The sequence below is a fragment of the Branchiostoma lanceolatum genome, chromosome 1, assembly GCF_035083965.1.
Source record: "Branchiostoma lanceolatum isolate klBraLanc5 chromosome 1, klBraLanc5.hap2, whole genome shotgun sequence".
In the NCBI taxonomy this organism is placed as follows: Eukaryota; Metazoa; Chordata; class Leptocardii; order Amphioxiformes; family Branchiostomatidae; genus Branchiostoma; species Branchiostoma lanceolatum.
In genome coordinates, this window is record NC_089722.1 from 291,760 (window position 1) to 306,023 (window position 14,264).

At 45.0% G+C, this 14,264-nt stretch overlaps 1 protein-coding gene across 1 annotated transcript in view; it reads left to right on the forward strand.

Annotated features, from left to right (window-relative positions):
- LOC136428505 (glycine receptor subunit alpha-2-like) overlaps nucleotides 1-14,264 on the forward strand; it is an 88,365-nt gene that overhangs the window by 19,179 nt on the left and 54,922 nt on the right. The window lies entirely within an intron of this gene.

The window sequence follows — 14,264 nt, forward strand, 5'->3', positions numbered from 1 at the left end:
GCTATATCTTGTGATGATACTCCTACAATACTGAATCACAATCTACAATAGATCCAGGGAGAAAGGAATGTTTGAACACCTCAAATCTAGGTTTATAACTCTGGTACTTGAAAGCTTGACGATTTCTTGTTTTTTTCTGAGCTGACATTAGATACTTAGTAGTCGGTTCGTCCTCCAGTATTGAGGAATCGGCCTGCACATCTCATCCTCCACCGCTGATGGAACCGCTTAGTTCTACCGTTCATCGCCCACGCACGGAGAGCGGCGTTCCCGCTACCCAGAGCTCTGTGTAAGGATTCCTTCTGCTAAAGCTAGCCTCCACCAGGCCTCCTACGATCCATACGCCCGTAGGAGGGTCTGGTGGAGGCTACCCTAGTTCCACCGTTCATCACTCTCGATCTCGCACATAGAGCGGCGGTTTCCGTTAACCAGAGCTCTGCGCAACGTTTCCTTCTGCAGGGAAATAGTCCAATTTCCATTCCTCTCCACTTACATCACTCAGGAAGGTTTGTGTCCTTTCCATGATGATTGATCACGTTGGCCTGACAAATATGTATTTGTAGGTCGTGTGGCATAACGGCAGGGTGTTCGGTCCAGAACCGAGCCTGGGTTCGAACCCCCTTACGCCACCGATGCTGTGCCCTTGGGAAAGGCACTTTACACGACTTTCCTCACTCCACCCAGGTGCAGAAATGGGTATACTGTTCTCTGTACGTGGCACTGTTGAAATAAGTTCTGAAAAACTTGAGTGCAGTGCCACGTCGTCCTTGTCTGTCCAAAAGCAAACTAAAAATACAAATATGTATTCAGACGAACTGGCAGGTTCTGACCAGAAAACGGTTTGTCACATCGCTCTCGACAAGAAACAATCACCCTGATGAAACGATGATGAATATCAGAGACCGGTGAGCACACGCAGAGATGGCATATCCCGTAGTTAACGGATGGGTTTCATCTCATCAAATGACTAGATAATACCCCAGCCCACGTCACGAATTCCGCTGGTTGGGGAGGCATTGTATTGTGCGACGATTCACCACTTATCCCTGCTATTAATCCTTCAGCATCCTTCATTGTGTAGAGACGTCGTGAACGGCAGCAGTAATCAAAAACTCCACGCACGTTTCAGTTTATCACAATCAACCTGCATGTCACAATACCTTGAACCTTAAACGGGGACATCTAGAGATGCCAACACGGGGAACAATGGGTTCTTCTTGTCACAGTAAATTTACATAGACACGTTGACATCAACAGTGGTGCTAAACTCAGTAAACACAATACAGGACAATCTGCTAGAATTAGGTGTTCTGACTTCTGAGTCATCAGGTAAAACTGATATATCATATTATTAGCTTTCAAACCCATCATACAATCATATTTCTAGAGATGCATACAATCGTAAAAGCACTAAGGTGTTATGCAGATCAGCGCGTTCCCTGCACACTGGAGAATCCGGCTCTGTCTGCCCCTGGCCTAGTTTTTGTCTATTCCTGAATACGTTTCGCGCTTCGGCGAGCCCGCAGCGACAGAAACAGGGGCGGAGGTGCGCACAGATGGGATCGGTTTTCAATTCTCAATTCAATTCTGTATTCAAATATCAACCTTGCAGACATAGAGAAAAATTGTAGCCTGAATGGCGTAGATATTTACAATTAAAAACGGAGACATGTCACATTTTGAACACATTTATCCCCGACATGAGAGGTACCCATTATTGCATACCGGATTCTGCTGTCTGATTGTACAGTCTGATTGACTGGTAAAGACAACAGTTCTGGGGTCCGTTTGTTCTTGGAGGGATGGAGACGGCCGGCGTGTAAGGTCTGGAGAGGCAGACTCTGACATTTTATCCCATTATGTAAAATCGTATATGCAAGTTTGAGGCTGAGAATAAAAGGTTGTTGCTAATTCTCGAGACCTTCTTGTAGGAAGTGTGCGAAAATCAGCCAAGTTTTAATAGAACCAACCACTCTGAAGTTTTATGCTCGGCCTAGTGTAAATTATGTGGTAGTTGCTGGCCCTGACATCGATGGAGTGTCTCTTATCCCCAGGGAGACAAGGGTCCTATTAAATCTTTCAAGGAACATTTCTCAGGGTGACTCCTAGAACGCCTACTCTTGCTCAGAAGAAGGGAAATTGGTGACTAATACAGCTTTCTACACATTGGGATCTTGGACTAGATGTAACTAGATTTAACTTAAGATGTACCAGGACCTAAAGGAAGTAGGGAATTCCTTAGTATTGCAGTGCATCCTATTACACTAGTTTTTGCCTGTACCTGAACGCACTTCCGCGTTAATCCCTGATTCTGTGTAGAAGCTTACGGTTTTGGACAGGCCCACTCCGAACCCACATCTTAATTCTGTCATCTAAAGCCATATGCGCACGTTTCAGAGTGCCGCTCTTCCTGCCTGAGTGCGCATTCCATTCCTTGCTAACGCCCAGCCGGGGAGGTGGGACACTGATGCGTGCGGGCTTACGGTTCTGCATAGACAGACGCTGATAGCGCATCTCAACTCCATCCTCTAAAGCCATAGATGAGATCTCCGAGTGTCGATGGAACTGTACGATAGCACCAGTGCAGCCGATTTCGCAGATCTCTTGGTATAAACATCAGCCCAGTTTCTATACGGCCTGTCTATCATGTACACCATGGCCTAGTTTTGGTTTGTTGTGAGCGTGCTTCAGTAATCCTGCCATCAGTGGCTGCTGCCCGCCCTGCGGCAGGGTGCGCAGACGGGCAGCAGCTTGCTGATCAGACAGGCAGGTTCCCGTTCTGCCCATGGCCTAGTTTTGGTTTGTTGTGAGCGTGCTTTAGTAATCCTGCCATCAGTGGCGGCTGCCCGCCCTGTGGCAGGGTGCGCAGACGGGCAGCAGCTTGCTGATCAGACAGGCTGATCCCCGCTCTGATAACGGCTCTCAGTTCTACAGGTAATCGGTCATTTCCAATTGAGGTGAAGCATATTGCTTTTTTTAAGTAGCTATTAGTAGTCCACTACAACATGTCCGAGCTGAGGCCAATCCTAGGATCGAACACCGGCCCACAGATCCACGGACTTTGATCCAGATGGCCAGGCAGCGGGGCTGCGTTACTTCTTCTACATTGAACAATTATAACTGTAGGTTTGAGAGAGCGGAATGTACTCTTTTGTTTACAACATGGTCACGAAGTCCCCTTGTACGAGGAGTGAAAGTGTCTGCTATTTCAGATGACAAGGCTCCACATAGTCTGTTTGGTTGATGGTTTCCAGAAGACTTTTTGTTCTGCTGGTGCAAAACGGAGGGGCGACACAACGTCTGTCAGTGTCATAATGAACATTTTACGACGCTTACGCCCGTTTTGTTACAGTGTGATTATACTTTGATATCACGACATAATCCGTCATTTTACGCCAGTTTTATGACGGACTCCCACATCCCTATGAACCACGTTTCACGGTGAGTTCTGGATTTGCAGCGACTTGTGACGTGTGTGGGGATCGTTACGGATCAGCGACCAGATGTCGCAGGGGTCACAAACATCATTGAAATCAACGCGTACCTGAATGCTAAACGCAAGGGTAGACCTAGAAGTACGATGATATCAATGCTGATTTTGAGGTTTTCCTTCTGTAAGGACTGCAGATAGAGACATTTGTGTGACAATTCTGGATGTGTCGTGCAAGATTCACTTTGTATAAAAGATTTGAAAATATGTGTTTGAAGTTCTTTCTTTGTGGGCTCGGTTTTGCCGTAGTCACACTGAACAACGTACGACAAAACTCGCAAGACGTTGGTAACTGCGCCTTAATCCGCTACGCTGACAAAGATGTATAAAGAAGTATAAAAAATCGATATGCGTGGGCAAATCGCCCACAGACATCTTCGCACGAACGCCTCAAGCCAAACTTCACAGTCACGCGTCGAGTCTGAACTTCACAGTCGCACGCCACCATGGCGGCTGTTCAAAGGCTTGGGAAAGTAGTTCGGTGATGTTTTATATTCAGTTTGCGTGTGTGGATGTGATAATGTTTGATGCAGGCTGTGGCGTTTTCTCCACATGTCGTGGAATAATATGTAAATGTTATTTTAAAATATGACTGTAGTTTAAAACACGGGGTGACAACAAAAGGAGACTTAACAAAGGTTCTAATCAAGCTCCACATCGGTAACAATGTACGTTTTTGGTTGATAACATCGGAATGTAAATCCGTCCCAGGTTTGTTTGGCGCATTCAGAGTCATAGCAATGATGGAATGCGGGTTCAACAAAGGCTGATTAACAGAGTGACTGAGGTTCACAAGAGGCGAGAAAGACAAAGCTCCTGTGAACAGCTGGGAAAGGAGGAAACGGAACTCCCCATAGATTGTCTGATTAATGTGCTGATGTCGATTTTCGGCAGCATAACTAGAGGCCTCCAGTTGTACATTACACAGAATTAAGGGAACTGTGCCGACCCTGTCCCTGGGTAACTGGTAGGCAGGCCCGCTCGTCTGTAATTACAAGTTCAGGTTTAGCCCAGGTGACGTCATACAAGTGCATCCCTGCGGCCTCTGCGGCCCAGATGGCGACTTCGCCATTATCTCAAACACTTCTTGGGAATTATTCATTACTCCGTCTTGCTGACTTGCACATCCAGTTCTTTCATTGTTAATTCCTCGGACTTAACACTGGTACGACCCCCTTACAATACGTTGCCATTCAGTGAAAATTCTTGTACTAGTATTGAAAGAAACTTCAATAGCTGTTTTGAATATAGATCATTGCAAAACACTTCTGTCGTATAATTTAAGGTTGGATTTATTTTCCTTTTTTTGTAAAGACTGGCCATTGTGAAATTCCCGAGCTCCAAATCAAAATTACGTTGATAACGTCACGACAGTGAGGTAGATGTTACCTGAAGCGTTTTTAATCCGATAACCTGTAACAACGCCCGTCACAAACAAGTCGTTGCAGAAAAATTGTCAGTTGTACATTGTCAATCATCCGCGCAAAATTCACCAAGACCAAGTTCATTCAACCACTGAAGTCACACCAATCTTTGTATCGAAACTTTCCAGTATTAGAGTTTAACAACTACCGCACGTGCGCGGTTTGTCCTGCCCGATATTCATGTATTCCTTGTTCCTCCCTATCGCGTGTGTATCTAACCCGGGCAACCCCGGTCGGTAAAGTACCGTACGGCCGTGCTGTTGACCTAGATACATCAACCCCACCCTAACATCTGTCTCCGGGCCGCACAACCAGAAGTCGCCGGAAGTCAGACTTTCATCTCTAAAGATTCATCTCGGGATCAGGACATCAAGGCGAGTCAAAAGCTTCGCGCCGACCCGAAAATCAATAGGAAGCATATCAAAGCCGAAACACGACCTGTTTCTGTCACGGCTGATGGTGACTTGTGCAGATTTGTATGGGAGAGAATCGGTATTCTTCGATGACTGAGGTACGGTAAATGCATTTGAGTTCGCGTGGTCTTGTTTCGCGGTGTTCGTAGTGGTTCCAAGTTCAGTTTGAAACAATAGTTTACAAGGAGGTAGTAGGGCGAAAACGTTCGCGCTGTTTTTAAGTTCGCGGCACAAGAGCTTACCGCGAAAACCGCGAACGTAAAGCCATCGCGAACATTTCTGCATTTACAGTATTCTCCGCTGACTAAGGTATGGGCCTGCGGTAGCGGGCACCATTTCCCAAACTGTGAAATGTCCGATTGACTAATAAGCCGCCATTAATCTGCAGCATGGTAATAAAGGCGTTGAAAGTTGGGGTCATCATCATCAACTATCGGCCTGTATCAGCCGGAATCAAACAAGAAGTACATGTTTCATTCGACATTGCCCTAGAATATTTTAGTAAGTGTTAAGAAAAGTTGGGTTAAGTCGTTTATCAGATGGGGTTTATGGAGTGAAGTTACTGGGGATAACGAAGCGGCCCAGTGTCTGGTAACACTGTCGCTGTGGACACCTCTCTACCTGTTGTGCTACGGCCATATTTGCACCGATGCCCACAGGGGGTGTAGCGCCGGCCGGTCCCCGAAGACACATATTTAATCCACAAAAATGTTATTCTGTAAAAACGTGTCCCAACAATTCTTGGAATTGCACAGGATTATATCAGGAGGATAATCATCTAGTACTAGTAGTAACTGCTACTCTTGAAAACAACCTGTGAACTACCCGGGAAGGCCAGGTTCATTTTGCAATCGCGACCGAAGCATAAGTTAGGATTTACGGATGAGACTTTCCTATCAGTGCGGAGCAGCCATGAGGCCAATTTCCGTTTAGATTTATGGACTAAAATCTATGGGAAAATTATGGTGCAACAAACGTTTAGGAGGAAATAGTTTATCTTTAATGTACTGAGTATGTAGAGTACATTGGAAACTTTGATGATGCAGACTGTTACACAATCAACAGGTTACTAGGTTAAGAATTACATTCATTTATTCATCATACCTCATACGTATGCACAGGTCATCAATATGAAGTATTACAGTATAATACTTTTAGCATGAGAGAATCTATTACTAATATTAGTACTTAAAAACTAAATAGTGCTTATTCAGGTTTTAGCTAGGCCAGATTTACAATTTTGTCTCATGGAAAGTGCTGACTTATTCTGAGAATAGAAAATAGCCAATCCTACAATCACCGGCTCACTCAGAGATCTGAAAAGGCAGGAAAACGTCTCCCGAACATGCGGTATTCACACCTAACCCTCCTTACCATGACGTCTCATCCATGTCGTCTTCACAACTTACCCGGAGTAATCCCTCACGGGCTAACATCACAGAAACGCGTGTTATCATCCCGGGAAGCCGCGCAGTCCGACTACATCTGCTCTCCGCGCCTTAACTCTGCCGTTCTGCGCGGTGATGGAGTGCGGGCCGGCTCAACAGGCGATTCTGCCCTAAGTACCTGAGCATGACATTTGTGGGGCTGCTGGCATACAAAGGCCGCATTTCAAATCCTGAAGTTAAGAATAGAGTCCAGCAAAAGATCGGTGCATAAGAATACATCCTCAGTAAAGAAAAGAAAACTGAAGTGGTGTGGCCTCGTTTGACGGTCATCGGGACTAGACAAAACTACAATGGAGGGAACTGTCCAGGGAGGGAAAAAAGAGAGGCTGATAACGGTAAAGCTGGGAGTATAATAGCAGAGAATGGTCAGGAATGACATTTAGTGAAACACTGAAACACTGAAACACAGAAAACCGAGCTGCGCGAGAAGGGTGGAAAAACTGGTTTCCAGATATTCTGTGGTGCCCAAACTGTCAAATAGTTAGACTATGGGATCGATGAGATGAGATGTCAGATGAGAGTTGCTGTGATGCGCGGGTGTAAACTGATGTTGCAGCATCACTCCCGCATGAAGATTCTAGTCTCTACCAGACTAACAGCGTCGGCTATAGAGAGAACATTTGCCGGGGGACTTTGGCCACGGAGGATAACATTTCCATCCGCTGTTTATATCCAGGGTTGCCTATTTGACCCTCTCTCCGTAGCCTACTCCCTTCATACAATTGACTCTATTTGGCCAATTTCTACTATTTTCCCAGCGACCCGCAGAGACTGGTTGAGGCTATGAAGATTCCCTGAGTTACGGGGAAACACGCGCAACAGCAGGTGCACCGTCGTGTGTGATGAGGGAGTAAGGACGGGCTGATGGTACTACGGATCCTTTCATAAGCCGCATATGACTTTTTATGGGTTCACAGAAATGCATCCGTAAAGAAAGACGGAAGTATATCGGTTGTTACTGCCAGGAGTAACGACAAGACGTGCGTTACTAACGGTGATGATGTATGGAGATGGGTGCACGCCGCGAGTTACATTCGGTACAACCCATTTCACTAGGACGGCGACGGAGCGATCAACAAATTTCACAGATAAAGAACGAAATTTATCTTGTTTGGCTTTGTGCGTATTGTTTTGCCATTCAAGTCATTACTTTTATACTAGTAAGTAAGTAAGTAACTACGTTTTTCATTATATTCCAATTAAGAAGTCAAGGGTTACACATCATCATCATAGCTTGTCGCAATGTATCTCAGTCCAGCTCAGCGCAACTTCATTTGCTTCCCGCAGGTGCGTGTCTGTGCAGGGTTACACAAATTCAATTTAGGTCGCAGCGAAGTGGCAGTGACATCGCCGCCTTGTGGAACTGGTGACGGGGCTCCACGAAGATTAGGACATTATGCCTGGTAGTCGCAGAAGGCAGATCTAACTAGTGGAACGGTCACCTCACCGGCGACGCGGCTTGTCGAAGATGGGGATATAACGCCTGATTGTCGAGGGGAGCAGATCTAGCTGAGACATAAAACAAACCCTAGTGCACCTTTATCCGTGCCATTCTGTACAATGATGGAGTATGGGACAGTTTGTGATCCGATTTTTGTCTGTAAAAGCTGAGTGTGACCATTTGTTTGCCGGTAGATTGGGTATAAAAGGATACAGCATGCTAGCAGCGTAGCTATGTCACACGATAGGCCTCCATTTTGCCAGGCGGCGATCGCACTGCGACCTCGCTGCGACCTAAAATTGGATTTGTGGAACCTCTTCATAATTAGAATATCATGCAAAATGTAAAAGTATGACTAAAAGGACAACAAAACACACAAAGCTTAAATATATTCTTTTGTTATCTAAAAAAACTCAATGAGCGCCTTGTCCAATCGCTCGGTCGCAGCTCGGTCGCAGCTAGGTCGTAGCTAGGTCGCAGCTAGGTCGCAGTGAGGCCACCGCTCTAGCGGAATGGGGGTGTCACTGCCATAACTCATGTTTAGGTGCGCAGCAAAAAAAAGTCGCTGACTTATAGAGATTCACTAATGCTGCGAGAAACGGTTTTACTGGCACTCGGCTTCGCGCTGATGGGGAAATTATGCCGTCCGGTCGCACCGAGAAGATCTAACGGCCATGATGTGCGCCTTACTGATGGGTTCCGCCGAGATGTTTCCGCAGTTACGGTATGAAGGATGCGTTTATAAAGGTTAGACAGCCAGGTGGACAATATTTCAAGATAATACAATATTAATGTCTACAACAGGATAAGTCGCTGATACCCCCATTTTACTAGGACGGCACTCTAGCCGACCTAAAATCTAACTGAGAGCTTAACGAATTTCATCGATAAAAAGCAAATCTTTTAACGCTTTTTGTGTTTTGTTGTCTTTTGAGTGCGTAAAGCAGTACTAAACACACACGGAAACATGGGAATTATCCCACTTCTGTAACGGAATAAAGAATATGTGTGATTAACTTATAACGTAAGGCTGTAGTAACGATCTTTTAACACTTAAAGGCATTGAGCTAGATATTGTGAAGAAGCCATATATGCATTAGACATATGATAAAGCTAATGTTGGGTCGATAACGTCACATTGAGATAATGATTTGTAGCACTAACGTCACATTGAGATAATGATTTGTAGCACTCACGGCACAAAAAAATGCTCTTTAAGCACTGTTTAAGGATGCTTAAAGGTCCTATTTTCTCCCTCCTAAAGTTACTTTATGTGATGCTTACGCGTGCTTGAGTGTCATGTTTGCTACAGTCTATAAGTACGTGTAGTGGCACTCATTTGAGAAACATTTGAGTACCTTAAATGAACTCTAAACACTACTTTGGCTTTGCGTTTAAGTACCGTAAAGTTTCCTTAAATCGAGTGATATACGTTGCAGTACTGCCGACCACATTCTGGTACATTAATGACAGGCGAAAGTTGTTGTGTATCAGGGCTAATGAACTAGGAACTTCCTAGATAAGAACATCCAATCACACTATTCACCAGTACAGGTCCTGAAACCAGTGTATAGCGGGGAAGGGACGATAAAACACACAGCAATTAAAATGTTAACCTTGTTCACTTTGTGAGGAACGCTCAGACATACCATACCGACACACAACCATAGAATGTAATTCAGAATATGCCATGAAGGGTCACTGTGTATAGCGAGGCGGCCAGGAAAACCCGCACCGATATACACTGAAATATATCATGTCGACACAGCCAAGTGCCCTCAGTACCAAACCCAGAGTATGAATTGAGTGTAAAACCCGCATTGATTTACAATGTTCAACCCATCATGCCGAGCCGCATACCTCTCCTACCGTTCTCCTGGCTGAGTTCCTGCGTGATTTAGAACATCCATCCAGCAGCCTAGTTTATAGCGGAACAGCCTTCAGGAACGCGCGCCATATTTCTCTTACTCACTTCCAAAGGGCCGCGGACCCTGCTAAGCGCGACCCCAAACCACCCCAGGACAGGACTGGTGATTTTTCACACTCGCCTCACTCAACCTCTGCTCAGTTGAGTTATGTTCCGAAGCGTGGAGGAGTTTCCTGTTCCCTGCTGGCAGAGAGACTTTTCCTCTTTTCCGTGCCTTTGCGTGCCTTAGAATTCGAATCTTGTTACTGAGGGTACGGTTAAAGAGGGCGCTACATTTTGAGCATACTTAACAACAAGACTGTTTTTATCAACTTCAATTCACCACAAAACAAGGCTCATTGAAAGCCGCTCAGATGTTTTGGGTTACACTAACTGGATTGTGATGACAGATGTTTGCTCACCTTTTTGTTTGTTTTAAATCACTCGCGGGAAATTCAGTGGAAGACGAATCTACCTACTACATCTGCGATTCGCGGGTTCCTTGGTTTTGATAGTAAAGTCGTTTCCTCTTCATCTGTAACAGCGGGAAAGTTGCAAATTATAACAAGAATAATGTATAATGGAGATGGAAGGAATTGGCCCATGGTGACTCATTTATTTATTTCATCTGAATAAAACTGGGTTGCCCCTTTAAGTTAAAAAGTTGATTTCCAAGAGGGCCCAGCAGGACCAGACATGTTGCATTCAGTCCCGCTGTGCCTACAGAGAAATGGTCTCAGTCAAACCAAAGTCTCTCTATTCTAAGTGCTCAACTCATATTTCTGTCAAATCCCTGTCCGTATGTCTGATGAATCAGTACTTCATTCTTTGTATCTTCCTTCTTGGTCACGATACTAAAGTGGGGTTTTCCAAAATCCCCTCCAGTTGTGCGATGACATTTGTATGCGATGGACAGAAAAACCATGAGATCACTGGTTATAAAACAGTTGGATACAGGAACCAATGCGCCTTGTTGAATCAATGGATCGTTCCTTGTCTCTTCTTTCTGGTTGCGATACTATAGTGGGGTTTACGAAAATATACTTCAGTTGTGCGATGACATTCGTAGGTAATGGACAGAAAAACCCTGAGATCACTGGTATATAAAACAGTTGAATACAGAAACCGATTGGCCTTCTTGTGTGTAGACGATATCTGAAGGAAAAAATAAATCACGCACTTAGGAAAGATCTCTTCTGATCTTTTCAAAGTTCGTCCTTTCATCACATATACATGTCCGTAAGTCACCTGTACCGAAACAATAGTTTGTTGTAAACATCTTTGCCGCGCTGCAGCAGATAGCAATACATGGTATGGCTATAGTAAATATGATATATGTCTGTCCAAATGTCTCTGAGACTTGCTTTGAAATTATCCATACAATTTCAACATGCTTAAGGTAAGACTTCCTGTGTGTGGCATTCCTCAGTACGGAACACACTGTGCCATTCAGCCACGTAATGCTGGATTTAGTGTCGTTCAATTGCTGACTGTATTCCGGCCAAAGTGGGTCTGATATATGACTGTCCAAGTGGTTTTGAACAATTTCGCCTTACCTATTAAGTGTTCTGATATATGACAGTCCAACTTCTTCTTTTTTTAAATACAATTTCAACATGCTTTAGGCGAATTTCGTGAGGACAATCCACCATTTTATTACATACAGTTGATTTCAGTATCGTTCAATTTCTGACTCTATTCCGGATAAAGTGCGTCTGATGTACAAAAGTACCGCCCATAGCTCTGAAATAGTCTGTACAATTTCTACATACACAACGTCAAGGGAGGTCGACTTCCTGAATGTATTCTGGCTGGTGTTTCTGATATATGACTGTACAAATATGGTCTTGCTTTCGACTGTAAAATCGGCTGTGCAATCTTTTCATACTTCAGGTGATGTGAGGTCGACCTCTTAAGTGCCGTTATGGAGTTACACTCAGTTGATTTCAGTAATCTTCAGTTCCAGAATGTGTTCCGCCCAAAGGTGGCTCTAATGTATGACTGTCCAAATAGTCTCGCTCTTTGCTTCAAAGTCTTCTGCACAATTTCTATATACTTAAGCTCAGGGGAGGGCAGATCCATGCTGCTACACTAAATTACTTTATTAACGTTCAAACGCTGAAGTTTTTCTGATATATGACTGTCCAAAGGTCTTTTATTTTTGCTTCCGACTGTGAAATCGGCTGCGCAATTTCTGCGTACTTACGGCGATGTGAGGTCGAGCTCTGAGGTGCAGTTATGGCGTCACACTCAGTTGATTCCAGTAAATGTTTCTGAATCTGAGCCCCAGTAAATGAACAAGGCGGCTTTTGGGTTATTACAGTCGTTTTTCACCAGTTTCCCGACGTCACGGAAGAATCCTCCCCTCAATCTTCCGTACTTTAAGTACCAAACCTGCCGAGTCTCCAAGTCCCGCTCCTGACGGGTTTCCAGACCTGCCGTTCCGTCCCCAAAGCCCCCATCTAACTGAACCCGCGGCACATTAGCGACTGAACCCGCGGCACATTTGCGACTGAACCCGCGACACATTTGCAATATCGTTACGACCGCGCGATTCGACAGAGCGCTCAACGAATTCCATCAATAAAATACAAATCTTTTATCAAGCTTGGTGTGTTTTGTTTTTATTTTGGTCATACTTGTACGTTTTGAATGATTACACAGTCAGGGGTTACACAAATCCAATGAAGGATGCAGCAAGACCGCCAACGTGCCGCGGGTCCAGTGAGAGGGGTTCTAACGGTTTCCCTCCATGCGTGTATAATACACGGGAAGAGGATCACAGTTAATAGGAAGTTGATCGCGTAAAGTCTTCCCTTTCTGGCATTGACAAACGTCTCCCATTTCCTAGTTCTTCACTCGCGGTCCTCCCGTTTCGGGCACTAAGGAAGGTTTGGAGCCGGTCCGAATTACGGAATTTGAGTCGGTCATCAGAGGTCCAGAGACATACACGTCTGACTGGAAAATGAGGAGGAGGCCTCGAGGATCAAAGTTGATAGGAAGTAGATCGAGCGAAGTCTTCCCATCCTGCCGGTGACGAATGTGCTCCATCAGCTATACGGTACTTTTCCTCCATTGACTGAAAAGGATGAAGCAGTTAATAGGTAGTTGATCGTGTGGAGCCTTCTGGTCCTGCCACTGACAAATGTGCTCTGTCGCCAACCATTTCGCTACTTCTTCTTCACACCCCACTCCACTAGGGCGGCGACCTCACTGCGATCTAAAATTTTACAGAGCGCTCAACGAATTTCATAGATAAAAACGAATCTTTTTACACTTTGTGTGTTTCATCTTTATCTTGTCATTGATAAAAGCATCCAATTTCCGACACGTTCCCTTTCGTCATTAGCTGTTCCATCACGGGGCGGTCCTTCGTGTGAGAAACTAAGGGACGGCGTGCGTGCGTGCGTGCGTGTGTGCGTGCGTGTGTGCGTGCGTGCGTGCGTGTGTGCGTGCGTGCGTGTGTGCGTGCGTGCATGTGTGCGTGCGTGCGTGTGTGCGTGCGTGCGTGTGAGAAACTAAGGAACGGCGGGTGGAGGGCTGCGGTTGCCGCGTGCGTGTGAAGGAGAAACATTTAGAGGACGCCAAGTCAGCCAGAAGTAACTTAGGCCCCTGTCACACTTGTGCGTATTTACAAGCCCGCATGAGTTGCGTATCAACATGTTTTTGGTCTAGGTTAAGTTTGCAGCCAAAGAAGTAATTTCTTTGGTTTGATAACTAGACTGCTCTACGGTGGGTAAAAGTAGAAAACAACTTCCTCCCCGCAAAATTTACCAAAAACATGTTTCTGCGGAACTTGCATATCCGCACAAGTGTAACAGGGGCTTTAGACAGACATGCCTGGTTGAGAAATGCGACGCCATCCTGTCAGACAAGATGCAACTGAGAACAACCTTTATATGGTCCTTACTACCTGATCCCGATCGTCATGTCCTAACTGCAGCACAGTCTGAGTTTACTCCTTTGTTTATGTACCTGCTAGGTATCAATTTGAGTATGTATAAATTTCGTATTTGTACTATGTTTGTATCATTATACCGTGAATAGAAGACACGTGAAAGGATATTATTTCCTGTTTCTCTTGTGTTGTATGATGAAGAAGTTGAAATAAATTAGTCTTTTTCTCTATTAGAATTTTCTCA